This window comes from Myotis davidii, unplaced genomic scaffold, assembly GCF_000327345.1.
Source record: "Myotis davidii unplaced genomic scaffold, ASM32734v1 scaffold134, whole genome shotgun sequence".
NCBI classification, from domain to species: Eukaryota; Metazoa; Chordata; class Mammalia; order Chiroptera; family Vespertilionidae; genus Myotis; species Myotis davidii.
In genome coordinates, this window is record NW_006288853.1 from 443,825 (window position 1) to 460,517 (window position 16,693).

Sequence of the window (16,693 nt, forward strand, 5' to 3'; positions counted from 1 at the left end):
CCTTAATCAATAAAGAAAGAAAAAAAAAGAGTTAAAGGTTGCCATCTGTCTTTTGGAACAGCTGTGGCTCTTGCTTTTTGAGGATATTGATGGCTTCTGCCAGATGTTGGCTCAACTATTTAACAATGAACCCACCGCTACATTCACAGGATCTGAGGCAAGGGTACAAATGGAGGCCCACATACCACATGTCTAAATATTTAAAAGTTATAAATAAAACAAAAATCTTCAATAGGCTATGTTCTATCATTGTGTTACCTTAAAAAAACACACACAGAATTTCTTAGTGACAAATCAATAGTATATGTAAAGCAATAATTTTCAAATGTCGGAAAGCTGGAAAAATATCAAAGACGATAAATGTAATATTCCATGTGTATATCTGGGTGTTCTGTTGATGAAATGTCAATGTTTATATGAGTATAAAATTCATCAGTTCTTAAATATGCATTCCATAAATTTATAATTATTGTATTCATTTTATGAAAAGAATTGTTGTTATAATCAAAATTTTCATTTACTTTATATATTGTTGACAGTGATGCTCCAAAGAATTTAAAATAAATTTCAATTTTATTTAAATGGAAGAAAATACACATTTCTTTCATCAAAAGTTAAATTAATATAAAAACTCAAATAAAATTATTTTTTTAAAGTTCCTTTTTCTTAAACATTCAAAGTTACCCATAAAGTTGAAAACGAGCATGTATATTGTAAATACCAAATCTTTATTTCAGAATACTTCATTAAACCTGTTATTTTTCTCATTTAATTTTAAGTTTCATTTAACATTGCTTGACACCAGCTGGCCAGTATAAAAAATTGATAGCACACGTCATGCACGCTTTCACTAGTCCTACATATTTATAAATGTAAAAGCAATACAAATTGTTTAGCAATGCAACCTCAGCCACCCTGCGAAATAACTGTGATGATTTGTATGTCCTTTCAAACCCAACAATAAAATATGAAAAAAAAGCAAGAAAATTGATGCTCAGCTCTACTCGGGAAAATAAGTCTTGGTTATGTGAGGATTTAGTGACTTGATCCCAAGAGGAAAAATCCTAAAAGTTTCTTTATCATTTCTCTGACACTGCTCAAATGCCCCTCTCTACACCCGCATTCTCCAATGCAAAAATGTCTCCAACTGAGCTCCCAGCAACTTAACCTGAACATTATCTAGGCATGTGAGCTCTCTTGCTTCTATGATGTAGAAGTGACGTGGAGAACATTTTCCTGGGGCATGTTAATCATGAGAGTGGATATTTAGGGTTACAATGGCACTGAGCCAGTTCTGATGTCCAGGTACCAAGTACAAAGACATTTATGCTTGTGTATCTGTGATAGGTGGGGCCCTCCAACATGTGGGGCCCAGGTCAGAGCCTTAGGTCTAAGCATAGTACCACTGAGGTATTTGATGTCCTCATCCTAGGCAGAACCAGAGGACTAGGGTCGAATTTCAAGGTGTCATCTTAAGGCAACAACCCTGCTCTCTTTAGGAGTTAGAACTGTTTTACATTTTCAATGTCTTAACCAACTTCAGTCCAGCAGAGCAAAAAGAGTTTTTATCTTCTACTAACTACCCCACCCCTGCCCCTAGCCCCATCCCCAACCATTATCACATCAAAAGGAGTCTCATTTTTGGCTTAGCTGTTGTCTGAGTGGAGGTGGAAAAGAAAAGGCCTCATTATATTCCAAGAGATTTATATTTAATGGTTCATGCTTAATACATTTAATAAAATATTTTCATGTTTAATAAAATAGCATACTTTTGTGATTGAGTTCTTTGGTTCATTTATTATTTGATTCACTATGCTGAAGCCAAAACATATTCACTGAGCATCATCATGAGATGACTTTGGCATCTCTGTGGCCATAGATCTGAAGGGACTGTTAAAGAGAAAATAGAAATTTATAGGGGAATGTTTCCACACACAGGCATTGTGAGGGTTAATTTTACATATCATCTTGGATAGGCTGCAGTGCCCAGCTGTTTGGTCAAACAATAGTCTAGATCAGGGGTGGGGAACCTTTTTTCTGCCAAGGGCCATTTGGATATTTATAACATCATTCCAGAGCCATACAAAATTACCAGCTTAAAAATTAGCCTGCTATATTTGGTCAAACACTTAATTAATGCACCCCTAAGGCCTTGGCAGGGCCAGACCAAATGATTTGTGGGTGGGCCTTATATTGCCAATGGGCCAAACATTCCTCACCCCTGATCTAGATGTTGCTGTGAAGGTATTTGTTTTTTTTGGTGGTTTTTTTTGTTTTGTTTTGTTTTGTTTTATGTGATTAACATTTCTCTCTCTTCTCTTTAAGTAATAGGCCTTCTCACATTAGTTGGAGGCCTTATGAGCAAAAATTAAGTCACCTGAAGAAGACGGAATTCTGCCCTAAGATCGTAAGATAGGAATCCTAACGAAGTTTCTAGCATGCCAGCCTGCCCTACAAATTTCAAATTCAAGTCTGCAACACCAACTCTTATCTGAGTTCTAACAAATCTCCCTATAGATTTAGAACTTGCCAACCCTCACAATCACATAAGCTAATTTCTTTTGGAGAATCTGACTTCCACAAGTAGATATTTTCATCATCTATTTTTATCCCAATCCCCACAGTTAGGTAATCGCCAAGACAATGTAAGCATATGTGTGTACTGTATACGTCTCTCTTTACCTCCCCATAGTATATGGTACAAATGCCATCTTTAGAATTTATGGCATAAAATTCTAATAATAGATTTAGAATTCTGCCTCTTATTCTACACTGTGAATTATTTATGTGCAGAGGCTGTGTTATTCATTATTTCAGTTATTCATTATTATATTTTCCAAGGCTAGAAACTGTCACTTAATAAATGCTCAATAAATGCCTGCCAAATGTTAGATGAGCAAAATTAGCACCAAACTATATCAGTTGGCATGTGGCAGAGGATACAGGAGTAAGGAGGGATGGTGGTAGAGCAAGGAGGAAAAAAAAGAAAATAGTGGGGAAGGGAGAGGGGAGGGAGATAGGGAGGGAGGGAGGGGCAATCTCCCTGAAGCTAAGACTCCACATGCGATAGTATTCAGCCAGCTTTCCCAAGCTCCCTGCACAGTCTTAATCACCTCTCTCACAGCGACTTCGATAGCTCTGGCTAAGGAACTTGATACCTGCAAGCAATTAACTTTAATAAGCCAGCAGGTGTTTTCCTTAAAAGAATGCTGACGAGCCAATTTGCTGACAGCAGCTCTAGATTCTCTGGTTACTCAGCCATGGCTTCTACCTTTGCCCTTATGAACTGTCTGTGGTTGTGAGTAATGAATGAAAAGGTAGCCAGAGTGTGGTTCTTTAAACAGTGAGGCTTGTAATCAGCTTAAAGGCATGACCGTGCATTACAAATAGTACCAAAAAGTCTTTTCAAGTTACAAATAAAAGCAAAAGCCAACAAGTGGCAATAACTCACATTGTCACAGCACTTCATACTTTCTGTAATACTTGTTAAATAGAAGGATATGAACATGCTTTGACCTGCATTGGCCTGCCTTCCTCTCTCTCTCTCTCTCTCTCTCTCTCTCTCTCTCTCTCTCTCTCTCTCTCTTCTTTCTTTTTCTATAACTATCATTCCATTACCTAAAAGCAGAATCCTGCAACTGTTCTAAACTCCTCTTTCTCCCATATCAGTAATTCCTAAATGTTGTAATGGCGTTATTGTCTTTTTTTTTTTAACTTATGTCTTTTACTAGTAAATGCAGTGGAAACCTAATGTGTCTCCCTGGTGTCAGCCTCAGGCATCACCCATCCCACATCACTGCTTGTGTCCTCCTTCCAAAATGTAAATATGATTTCATTTTCACGTTCCCAACTTTCAGTAGTTCCCCACTGCTAATGGAAAATTTGGAGTCAAATCTTCCTCAAGAGTTAAGTTTGTAGAGGTTATAATCACATTTTACTGAAAATAAACAGTGGATATGCTTTAATTGTCCAACAAATATGGTATGTTGCCCATTATATATGAAACCCTGTGTAGTAACACATGTGTTTGTGTATGTAGTTACTTAAAGTCTATAAGAAAGAGAATGTAAACTTGACCTCTCTTGTGAACCCACAGCTGAGCAGACTTTAGAGCTCGCCATGGCCGATGAAAAGCCCAAGGAAGGAGGAAAAGCTGAGTAGAACTATCATATACATCTGAAGGTGGCGGGGCAGGATGGTCCTGGGGTGCAGTTTAAGATTAAGAGGCGCACACCACTTAGTGAAGGAATGAAAGCCTATTGTGAACCACTCGGTTTGCCAATGAGGCAGATCAGATTCCAATTTGACAGGCAGCTAATCAATGAAACACACACCTCACAGTTGGACATAGCGGATGAAGATACGACTGGTGTGTTCCAGCAGCAGACAGGGGAACCTGCCACTTTACTCCAGAACTCTGTGCCTCCAGACCAAGAAGACCTTCTTAGTCAGAAAACTGCCATTGTTACACCACACCCTGACCACAACAGTGTAGTTTTTCTCTATTCTTTTATCTTCCCCTTCCCCATTCCTTTATTTTACATAAAGAAACTGATGTGTGTACATATGCATTTGCATTTTTAAACTAAATGGCCAATGGTATGTTTTGATGGACATCACGTGGAGATGGGGTGGAGAAAAATACTGGTTCTATAAAAATACCCCCTTTGTCCATTAGTGGCATACTCATTCAGCTCTCATCTTACATTCCAATAAGTTATTTTGCTGTCATCTTACATTCCAATAAGTTATTTTGCTCTCATTGGTGTTTTTGTTTGTGTATGTGTTTTTTTAATCCTCACCTGAGGGTACTTTTCCATTGATTTTTAGAGAGAGTGGGAGAGAGAGGGACAGACAGAGAGAAATATTGATGTGAGAGAAACACATTGATTGGTTGCCTCCTGCACATGCCCTGATCATCGCCCATGCTGGGGAGGAGCCTACAGCAAGGTACATGTCTATGACTGGAATCAAACCCAGGACCCTTCAGTCGGCAGGCCAAGGCTCTATCCACTGAGCCGAACCAGCTAGGGCTGCTCTCACTGTTTAATAAAGACAGAACAACATAAAAATCCTCGCTACCTTGTTTGATTGGAGAATCTTAATGGTTTTTTTTTTCATTTATCATTGTAAAACCAAGGACAATTTTATAACATTTTTGTACATAGCTGTACATGTAAAGCAATCTATCCTTAAGTAGAGATAAATTACTCTACAAGAAATGAATCCTAGATAGTTTTCCCTTCAAGTCAAATGTCCCGCTGTTTAAATAAACATCTTGTTTGAAATGAAAGAAAAAAAAAAAGTAAACTTCACGAGAGAAGAGATTTTCATTTTGTTCACTGGTGTACTTCAAGGGTCTGAAATAGGGCTTGTCCCATAGCGAGCAGTCAATAAATAGTTGTTAAATAAATAGAAAATAACCATGTTAAGCAAAACCATTCAAATAATTCTCTAACACATGGAACACTGAAATAACAAAAATTAGTTTGTGTATGATACTACATCAGTAAATTTGCATTTCTTTCTGTACACTACACATAGTGTTCCATGATCCATGCCACCGGCCCTATTGGAAGCTTTAGAGTACCAAACCATTCAGTGTTCTCCGGATACACTGTGTTCTCACCTACAACTGTTTACTTGCACCTTGACCTCCCCAGCTAATTTAGGTGTCTTGTACACTTGAGGAATTTACTTTTCCTCCAATTTAAGTACTTCTAAACATTTTAAATGAATTGCATTTTTCAATGTTTTCTTGCAGGTCTGCCTCTTTGGTCAGATTCTAAGATCCTTCCATGTAAAATCTATGCCTCTTTACGAGTTGTTTCTATAGGACAGTGCCTGGGATATTGATAGGCATGTATGGAACATTTGACTTGCATTAAGTGTATATCCATCTACTGATCTCTATATCTGTTGTGCTTAGCATGAACCTTTCTTGATGCTGGCTGTTCCTTCCAGCTCCATTACAGCCAGATATGTTACCTTAGACAAGTCACAGAAACTTTCTGAACTTAGGTTATAACCTGATCATGCCTGTTCTGCTCTTCAGAAGCCAAAGATACTCAAATTATTTGAATATATTAATGAGAAAAACATTCTGTACCAAAGTCAGACTGCAGTCAGCACTCTTTGGTCCAGTGTTCAGGCCGCTGTGCAGCAGCCTCGGCACCCAGGACATGCTTGCCACCACTTCAGAAAAGCTTCTCTGCCCAGAAATCGCAGAGACCAGCAGCCAGCACTCGGTGATCTTGGAGACTATCTGCCGCAGCAGTGCCCGGTGATGCTCTTATGTGGTTTCTGGGCAACAGACTGTGGTGAGGGCAGGTCAGGTGGCCATACTTTGAGACTTTTTTCTGTGCAAATGTTACCTCCCAGGGGGGTTCCTGACATGACAGAAACTTTGCTGAGGGAGCGGAGAAATGTGTCCTTTGGCCTTAAGCACTAGTGTAATTAGATCTTAATTTTTAGATTTCCGCATTTTAACTCACCCCCCAGGTAGGATTGTAAGCTCGGGCATTTGGCCTCACAATGAAGGCCAAAGGAGCAGGTGAGAGCAGAAGGGTAGAGGAGAAAAGAATAAAGGCCCCTGGGGGTAAAGTAGTTGTAACATACATACATGCATGTATGCATATGTACAAACAAAAATAAAAGCACTTTGAAGAACAGCCCTTGGCAAGCATGAATTAAATGTTGACTCTGAGTTAAGGAGTGTCATCTTGATAGCAAAAGTATTGGAAAGATACTTCTCTTTCCTTTTCTTGCCCTTACTTAAGAAAAAAAAGAGGGGGAAAGCCCTAGCTGGTTTTGCACAGTGGATAGAATGTTGGCCCTCAGACTGAAGGGTCCTGGCTTCAATTTCTGTCAAGGGTGTGTACTTCAGTTGCAGGCTCCATCCCAGGCCCTGGTTGGATGCATGTAGGAGGCAACCAATCAATATGTCTCTCTCATATCAATGTTTCTCTCTCTCTGTCTCTCCCCATCTCTTCCACTCTCTTTAAAATGCAATGGGAAAGATATACTTGGGTGACGATTAACAAAACCAACAAAAAAAAAAGAGGGGGTGAAAAAAAGGAGAAAATAGAGCTCCTCACTATTAGGATTTTTTGGCAATGGAGATAAGTTGAGGGGCTATTCTGAAAGTGAGACAGTAAGGATAGTGATCTCTTGTGCCCCCTCCCTCCGTTCCTCCTGTCAATCAACCACCATATGTGGTTGGCTTCCATAGCCAAACTGCAGATTTGGAAGAACAAGGACAGACCATCCTCTCACCTGCAGCAAGATGACAGGGCTGCTGTGTGCAGGCTGGGCTGACCTCCAGGGCACACTGTGCAGCAGGCTGCCTTCGCCAGGATGGGCATTCGGACATGGCCATCCTCACCCCCAGCTGACTGCTGACAGAGGGAAACTGAAGGAAGGCAGGGACAGCACATTTCCTGGAAGGTGACTTTACGCACTTGGGTTCTGGGTTAGGCAGCTTGATTTACAAAAAGTGATATATCTTTAGAGCAATGGTTTTGAAGTTGTGCACTTGCATAATCCAGAGGTTATGCAAGATGACCCATAAGGATATGGAAGAAAATAATTAAACATATTTATATTTTCTTCCCATTAAAAAAAAAAGCTTTTTTTTCTGTGTATGTTTTAAGATGTATATGACTTTGTATACTTATATGAGTTAAAAATAAAAACACCTATATTAGGGAATTATTGTAAATAATATTTTTATAGGTATGAATAATTTTAAAAGTTTGGAAACCACTGTGATAAAGAAGGATCTTGATTCCTTTTCGCATACTCTGCTGAGAAAGTTGAGATACCTTTTCATATTCAGGAAGGATCTAGAGTTTCCTCCACCGGGGTGTCTGGTAAGAATGATAAATATCTTGGATTGCTAGTGTAGAAATAAGTAAATAAAGCCAGAAGAGAAAGGCAGGCTGCACACACCTGTGTTCGCCCTTTCCAGAGACTCTCCATCCACATGTGTGGCTCTAAAAGCTCCGACAGCAACGGTGAATCCCTGAGGGCACTTCACTAGCTCTATCTTGTGTGAAGCCAGTGGTTCTCAACCTTCCTAATGCCGCGGCCCTTTAATACAGTTCCTCATGTTGTGGTGACCCCCAATTTCATTGTTACAAATTGAACATAATTAAAGCATAGTGATTAATCACAAAAACAATATGTAATTATATATGTGTTTTCCGATGGTCTTAGGTGACCCCCGTGAAAGGGTCATTCGACCCCCTAGGGGTCGCGACCCACAGGTTGAGAACCGCTGTGTTAAGCCTTTACTCATAAGCACAATTGTGAACTTGGACGGAATTTTTCAAGTGTCAGGAGAGCAAAAAGGGTCATAGGGATGGTGATGAGACCATGAAAACAGAAGGTGAAGGCAACAAGAGGCCTCTTCATCACTATTGTTAATAATGGCAACCAAGGAAAGAATTACTACTTATTGAATCCCTAGCAAGTTCTGGCACTTTGCTAGCCACTTTTTCAGCAATGCTATCCATTTTTACAGTGAAACTCCCATTTTAAAAATAAAATAAAAAGCTCCAAGACAATGAATATTGTAACAGGTAAACTTTACCCCAAAGCCACTATTCTCCAGGCGATGTCATGCTGACTCAGGACCATGGTCCTGAGTGACATTAGGGAACCCTGAGAGCAGTCACATGTTATAGTACTTCAGGGCATTATAATCTGACTAGGTTATGTTTACCAGGTATTTACTTTTTCTTTTCATTAAACTCCTAAACTGTAGCCAATGTCTGTCAACAGGAAATTGGTGCAGGCATCCTAGGCCATCAAGTAGAAAGACTAGTGCACAATTTCCCCTCAATTGTGAGTATCTATATATATAAAAGCATAATATGCAAATGACCAAACCATGGAACAACCGGTCAGCTATGATGCGCACTGACCACCAGGGGGCAGGCGCTCAATGCAGGAGCTGCCCCCAGCCCGCAGACCCCCATCACAAGATCGGGGCCTGACAGCCAACCTCTCGGTCCCTCTACCCAGCTGGCAAGCTCCGATTGCCCGATGGGGAACCGGGAACTGGGGCTGGGTAATTCTGCAGGCGATGCCAGGGCCCCAATTGCCCCACCAGTCACCTCTCACACAAAGGGTGACCGATGGTGGTGGTGGTAGGGGGGGGGCGTTGAGTGAGCAGAAATGGCCAACCTCTAAGTCCCTCCCCCTGGCTGACAGGCTCCAACTGCCCAATGGGGAACAGAGAACCAGGGGTGGGTGGTGGCAGACATGGTCTCCCCACACACAGAGGGTAACCAGCGATGGCAGCGATGGCAGCAGCGGTGGGGCGGGGGGGCAAGGCCGGCTGCCGGCAGCCAGGGAAAATCAGCTCTGATGGCAGGCCAAGCCTAGGGACCCTACCTGTGCATGAATTTTGTGCGCCGTGCCTCTAGTAATTTCCATGTTAAGAAAAGTGTGACACCTACTGGGCAAGTCAGGCCCTATAGCTAAAAGTAATTCTCTGCATTACAAAGGAAAGCCAAGTTTATCTACCTATCGCCCCAACATCTTTAATATTTTCAAGTGTACTCTAAAAGCTCTGACAGCAACAGTGAACTCCTGAGGGCACTTCTCTCTAGGTTTGTTTTGATTTAAGCCTTTACTCACAAGCACAACTGTGAACTTGGAAGGAATTTCAAGTGTCAGGAAAGCATAAGGTTCATATCTGTCCGGAGGGAAAAGTGTAGCCACTGAATAGCTCCAGGCTTGGCATCAGTGTCCCTGTTCAGGTTTGAGGGTGGGGTGACCCCAGCAGGGTCAAGGTCCCTTCTGTCCAGTCTGCTTTGGGCCCAGGTGATTGCTGAAGTCTTTTCTGCTCTCACATTCTAGGCTCTTCAGCCACTCCTGATTTTCATGAACTTACTTTTATTCTGCTCCAGTCTAGCAAGAAAGAATAAAGAAAGCAGAGAAGAGGGCATAGAAAAGGGCCAACCAAACAGACCCTTACTTTATAATTATTTGGATAAAAAATCAGCTGTTTTGTCTTTATGTAGGGTGTGACATACATACCATTTGTTTAATAAAACACACACATATGCTTGTGATTTTTTTGACATTTGTTAAAGTTGTACTTTTATGACCATTAGGCAGATGCTGATGTTGCTAGTTTCACTTTTTGTTATTGCTTAAGTTCCATCCATCACGCAGCCCAAAGCCCCCAAGATCCGGTTGTTGGAGTCACAGAGAAAGAAAGAACACAGGGTCTGTCAAAAATAGTCTCCTGTCTGAAGCCGTTCTCTAGCTTAAGAGCTTTCGGCTTAGCTACTTACCTCAAACCTAAAGGGAAAAGTCGGAGCGGCTCTTTCTACTCTCAAATGGAATCTTTGTGTGTGTGTCTTCAGAGCTACAAATCCCGGAGCCCCATGCCAACACTTCAATTTATCTTTGTAATATCAGTCCTCCCATGACAGAGGAAAAAAACTTAGATGAGAAGCAGACTCCGTGTGGGCACGCTGGCTTGTCAAGTGAACACACAATGAGCATCTGATGTTTTTCCTCTCTCCGTTAAAAAATAATAATAAATAAAAAATGCTTTGTGAGCAGTTTGGTTTTTAAACCAACAAAGCTTTAGCCTGGGCTTCTCAGAACCCTCTCTTCCCTCAGTCCCACCACTGCCTTCATTCCCCTTTTCAGCTCCCATCCCCTCCCATCTCAGCTCTGCCCCGGTTCTACTAAGGTGGCTTTCCTGGTGAACTCCACCTGCATGTCCAGGACCATTGCAGGCTCCTGGTGAGTCCTGGCTGGCTCAGCACGCATGCTGACAGGCTTAGTTAAAGAATCAGCAGGACTTAGAATTAAGTGGTGTTTCAACTGAATCTGGGATTTGCCGTGCCATCAGTGAGTTTCCACGGAGCCCTGAGGATGCACTATGCTGGAAGCCTGCCTTATGATGGTCCAAGTTTTAGACCACAGTGTCTGTTACAGCAGGTAGTTAGTTAGTTAGATACTAACAAAAGGGAGGGGAGCAAACAGAACCAGCTGGATTAACTAGGAAAGGACAGTTTCACAGTCACTCCAGGCATCACAGTGCCAACTATGGCTTGGGTACCACCAAGCCTTGGCGACAGATGTGCAGATAGGGTATGAGGCACAGCGAAGTGAAGTAGCTTGCCCCACATCAGCCTCGGGTGCAGAGTGAGGCAGTTCTGGGCCCTGATGGCCTTCCTGGGCCGGGCAGGGCCAAGTGTGGGCCTGCTGCCCCAGAATCTGGAAATCTCCCACAGCAAGACAAAACTAAGCCACCCGGTCATACTAGTATGTGAGGCATTGGGCATGGAGTACCTGGGGGCAGTGAATGTAATCTACCGGCTGAGTGCTGGGGGAGTGCCTTGTTGAGTGTGGCAGGCTTTTCAAGGGCGCTCAAATAAATCTTGCCACTGTGGATGAAAGGGGCCCACGTACTAACCCTGACTAGCTCAGGGAAGGCCTGTATGGCAGCCTGGCAAACTCAGAGACCTAAGTAACCATGAATGACAGTCTGAACTTAAAAGCAGTTTATGGTGGGTAGTCATGTCCTAGGCTAGAATCTTCCCTGACAAAGGTCAATCTTTACCTTAACTAAGCTAGTGTATTCTCTTTTGCAGCTACAATAACATCTCTTTGGAATGCCAGGGTGACTCCCCTTTTTCCAAACCCTTCAGGGCACAACCAATGCACAGGGTAGGAACCATAAATCCTCTCATTGTTATCATGTCAATGGTTGACTGTTGCTATCCTGTACCCACCTATGTAAAGGATGCGTGTGTCTATCATTTTACTTTTTATCCATTCCCAAAGGTTCCCCCACTTTGCTTTCTCCAACTTCCCTAATTTATCATCAGTGGATTTCATGTAACCCCCTTGCATCATCTCTTTGGATTGTAATATATAAAATAAGGTGCAAAATTGCCATTCTCAGGGGCATTATTTCAGTCCCTTGAGATTTTGCTTCCCGGAAACTGTCAAAAGTTTGGCTCACATAAACTCACAAGATTTTTTCACAGGTTTAATGTTTCTTACAGTGACACTGCTACCCCTCAAATCTTCTTACACACGTGTCCCTGAAATTCCTTTCCCATGACACATGGGAGAACCTATTTCCAGACTGGTCTTCCTCTGGTAACATATCCATCTTGACCCCTGCTTCATGACCTGTCTACTGATTCTTGTTCTAGACCAAGCTTCTTTCTAGACTTGGGGCCTGCATTTAACCCAGTCCCTCTGTCTGGTCCTTGCCTGCTCCCAGAGTCCAGGGATGGAGTGGAGGAATCTGTACCCCACATCCAGGTTTCATAAAACTGTTCCATCTCTCCCCCACTCATAGCCTGGAATCTTTTCATGTGTTGTCTTACCCACTCTGCTATACCACCTAGAAGACTGGTTTCCCTCCTTGAACACAATGTCTCAAATTCTTATCAAAGCTACACTTTGAAGCTACATTAGGATCCCTTATCCTGGGACAGTAACCCATTACCCACATGTTTTGAGACTGAGTCCATATTTTCTGAGAAAAAATTGTTCTTCCCTCTATTGTACTGATAAGTTTTCTATGTATATTTGAATCAGTAATAAATTCTTGTTCCAAGTGCTACTTAAATTTAACTTAAGTATATTATTATTCTTTCAGGCCAGGAGTGGCATACTGAAAGCCTGATAGAGTCTACCAAAACACTTCTTCAGGAAATGAATTGTATTCCTTATATAAGGAGCCACAGGCTCTACCATTCTCTATCACCTTGCATCTTGCTTTTTCATGCAAGGATATTCTTACCAGCTTCTATTTTAAAAGAATTTATATTTGTAACCCTTTTTTGAGGCTTTCTAAAAGCTTCTCCTCTCCCACCTTGCTACTTTTTTTTTTTTTTTCACTCTCTTCATGTTCTAAAATAGCCAAGTGGCTCGGCCAGTGTGGCTCAGTGGCTGAGAACAGACCCATAAGTCAAGAGGTCCCACTTCAATTCCCAGTCAAGGCACATGCCCAGATTGCAGGCTCAATACCCAGTAGGGGGTGTGCATGAAGCAGAGGATGGATGTCTCTCTCTCATTGATGGTTCTATCTCTCTATCCCTCTCCCTTCCCCTCTCTCTCTCACACACATAAATAAAATAAAAACACATTTAAAATAGCTAAGCAAATTTTCCCCAGGCTCTATGTCACTCTTGGTGGAGCTGGTGAGGCACACACACTGCCCATCTGTATACTTCACTAGAGCTACACCTGAAGAGGAGACCCACTGAATTCTAATCACTCACAGTCAATCCCCTTCCCTCCCCACCCCATGGCCTAAATCATTATCTCACAATCTGCCTGAGGAACCATCACCATTAATCCCATTAAACCCTCTGTCCTTATTTACTTTAGCCAGAAGCTCAGGACTAATCAAGCTATGTAGATCCTCTAATCTGATACAATTTCAAACCCCTCTTTAACCACCCTCCAATCCTTCCAACATACCGTGTGGAAATTTTTAGCAAAATCTGAACATTCCTTCAACATCTTGCTTTAAACGATTTCCCCTTAAAATAATCTACAAACCTCTCAAAAGGTGACAATTTTCTCTTCTAAACCCCTCAGCCTGTAGATTGGTGGCCTGTAGGGGCGGGTTATAGCCCTTCTTGTCACTTCCTGAACATTTTTCTCTCTTCTCCAAACCCCCTAAGCTTCTTTGAGTCTGGAACCATCATATTTTATTGCAATTAGTTCTATCTTTTACAGTCATTTACTATGTCTTCTCCCTCTGGACAGTCATCTTCCAGAGAGAAAGGATTGGACCTGATTTACTCACTGATGATATTTTCGGCCTTAGATGAGTGTCTACCACATGATTAGTATAATCATCCATTATACCTTTCTTTCTTATCTTGATCTCCTTAGTCAATACCCTTTTGTGTCAGATCAATGGAATAGAATAGAGAACCCAGAAACCGACCAGAACCAATATGCTCAATTAACCATCAACAAAACAACAAGAAAGCCCACTGCATGGGAAAACATATTTGCCAATGTTATCACTGATAAGAGTTTAATCTCCAACATTTATAGGGAACTCACACAACTTAACAAAAGGAAGATAAACAATCCAATCAAAAAATGGGCAAAGGACCTAAATAGACACATTCAAAAGAGGACATTCAGAAAGTAAAGAGACATATGAAAACATGTTCAGAGTCACTAATCATCAAAGAGATGCAAATCAAAACAACAATGAAGTGCCATCTCACACCTGTCAGACTGGCTATCATCAACAAATCAACAAACGACAAGTGCTGGAGAGGATGTGGAGAAAAAGGAACACTCGTGCACTGCTGGTGGGAATGCAGACTGGTGCAGAACAGCATGGATGGAACTGGAGAGCATTATGCTAAGTGAAATAAGCCAGTCAATGAAAGAAAAATACCACATGATCTCACTCATTTATGGATAATAAAGACCATTATAAACTGATGAACAAGAATAGATACAGAGGCAGAGCAGCATGGAACAGATTGTCAAACTACAGCGGGAAGGCCGGGGAGGGTTGGGGAAAGGGGTGGGTAGGAGATCAACCAAAGGACTTGTATGCATACATATAAGCATAACCAATGGACACAGACACTGGGAGGTAGGGGAGGCCGGGGAAAAGTCAAGGGGGAAAAAGGAAACATATGTAATACTCTTTGTAATACTTTAAGCAATAAAACAAAAATTTTTAAAAAATCACTATACTCTTAGTTAATGCTGTACTACACATTTGAAAGTTGCTAAGAGAGTAGATCTTAAAAGTTCTCATCACAAGAAAAAAAGGGTTTTTTTTAACTATGTAAGATGATAGATGTTAACTAGACTTACTTTGTATACATCATTTTGCAATGTATACAAACATCAAATCATCATGTTGTGTACCTGAAGGTAATATAATGCTATACGCCAATTATACCTCAATTTAAAAAACAAATAGTTGAACAATTGGTTAATCACTGTGTAAGGAAAATTTTTGTTTCCAAAAATATTACACTAGACTGTTAATCCATTTATTGTTTTTTTCTAAGTGAGGAGAAATAATGTGTCAATATTTTAATGATTCTTATACTGTCTATAATTAAAAATTCAAAGGACTTGGATTGTATTCAAATAATTAGGTTTTTTGGGTTAATAATTTATAACTTAAGATGCTTTTTATTAAAATATTTTACACACACACCAAAAAAAGAAATTTCACAGTCACCTTGAATTCCTCCTCCTTCCTTTCTTTCCCCAATAGCCAACAGGTTATGTAATCTTCCGCTATGACCCATATGTCTCTGCTGTCAACTTCTTTCCACTCTGCAATCACTCTTAACTAGGACATTTTTTTATCTCTTGATTGACTACCTTAATACCCATTCCTCTTCTTGGGAGAAATTGGTTTTCCTACAGTATATCTTTGATTCTGTCATTTCCCTCCCTCAAAAACGTTCATAATGGCCCCATTCCCTATAATATTCATTCCAAACTCCTGAGAAAGGGCCTCTACGAGTTAGTTTCAATATGGTTTTCTAGAATACTTTCTCACTCATTTTTCTTACATTTATTTTATTCTTCAGTTAAAGTAAACCCTTCTATTTCTAGTTTAGGCTCGTAATTTTCTCTTTTTGTACTGCTGCTCTTGTAATAGTTTTTTGTCTGTTAGTTTTGTGGGGTTTTTTAGTCAGTATCCCCTCCCACTACCATACCCAGTGCCCCATCATTCTAAATCCTACAGTCCTCTCTACAAATGGAAGCAGTAGTATTACAGCTAATACTTCAAATTACATCTTGTGCACATGCAGAGGCCTAATGCACTTTGCCTGATGGCCAAAGAACATGATTACAAAGGACTAAGGTAATAAAAAACATCCTAAATGCTTGTTCACTACACAGGAATGGAGAGGGAGAGAGAGAGATACAAACATCAATGACCAGAAAAAATCATTGATAGGCTGCCTCCTACGCCCCATACTAGGGATTGAGCCTGCAACCCGGGCATGTGCCCTGACTGGGAATCGAACCATGACTTCCTGGTTCCTAGGTCAATGCTCAACCACTGAGCTGTGTTAGCTGGGTTTACTTAATTATTCTTAAAAAAAAATCCCAGCAGGAACTAGAATGGTGACCTGATTGGGGATAATGGCATGCATAGAGTGCCCTGTAATGGCTACCAGAAAACAACAACATAAGTTAATAGCCTTTTTTGTCCCTTAACTGGCCATTGTCAGCAATAGGTTTTGCTCTATATAGTCTGGATTCCCAGTCGCAAGGGTCTTCACTCCTATCAGACAGAAGGGTGATAAAAAGAACAAGCCAAGAAGGAATAGGCAATAAGCCAGAAACCAAGTTTTGTTTTAACAACCTAGTCAGGGAAGCAGAGGAACAAATAATTGAAATTAGAAAAAACTAGATTTTCAGAGGCAGGAACAGTCTCATAAATCAGACTTGAGAATTTAATTTGAGGGCTTTTCTCCTCCTTGCTTCATATATATATATATGAAGGAGCGAGTCGTTGCAGGGCCTACGAGGGCCGGCCGCCGGGCCCCATGAGGCACAGCCTCTGCTGGCGGCCTCAGGCACTGACTCCCCAGCCCACGACGGGAGCCGGGCACAGGCCACCACCCACCCGCCGCCCCCGGACCGGACCCACGTGGCAGCCGTGGTGGCGGGGCGGGGCGCCAGGACTCACCCG

At 41.4% G+C, this 16,693-nt stretch overlaps 1 protein-coding gene and 1 pseudogene across 1 annotated transcript in view; one reads left to right on the forward strand and one right to left on the reverse strand.

Moving 5' to 3' along the window:
- Positions 1-16,693, reverse strand: part of CTNNA3 (catenin alpha 3) — a gene marked incomplete at its 3' end in the record, with an annotated part of 1,162,049 nt that overhangs the window by 436,964 nt on the left and 708,392 nt on the right. The window lies entirely within an intron of this gene.
- On the forward strand, positions 4,120-6,287 carry LOC102758740 (annotated as a pseudogene).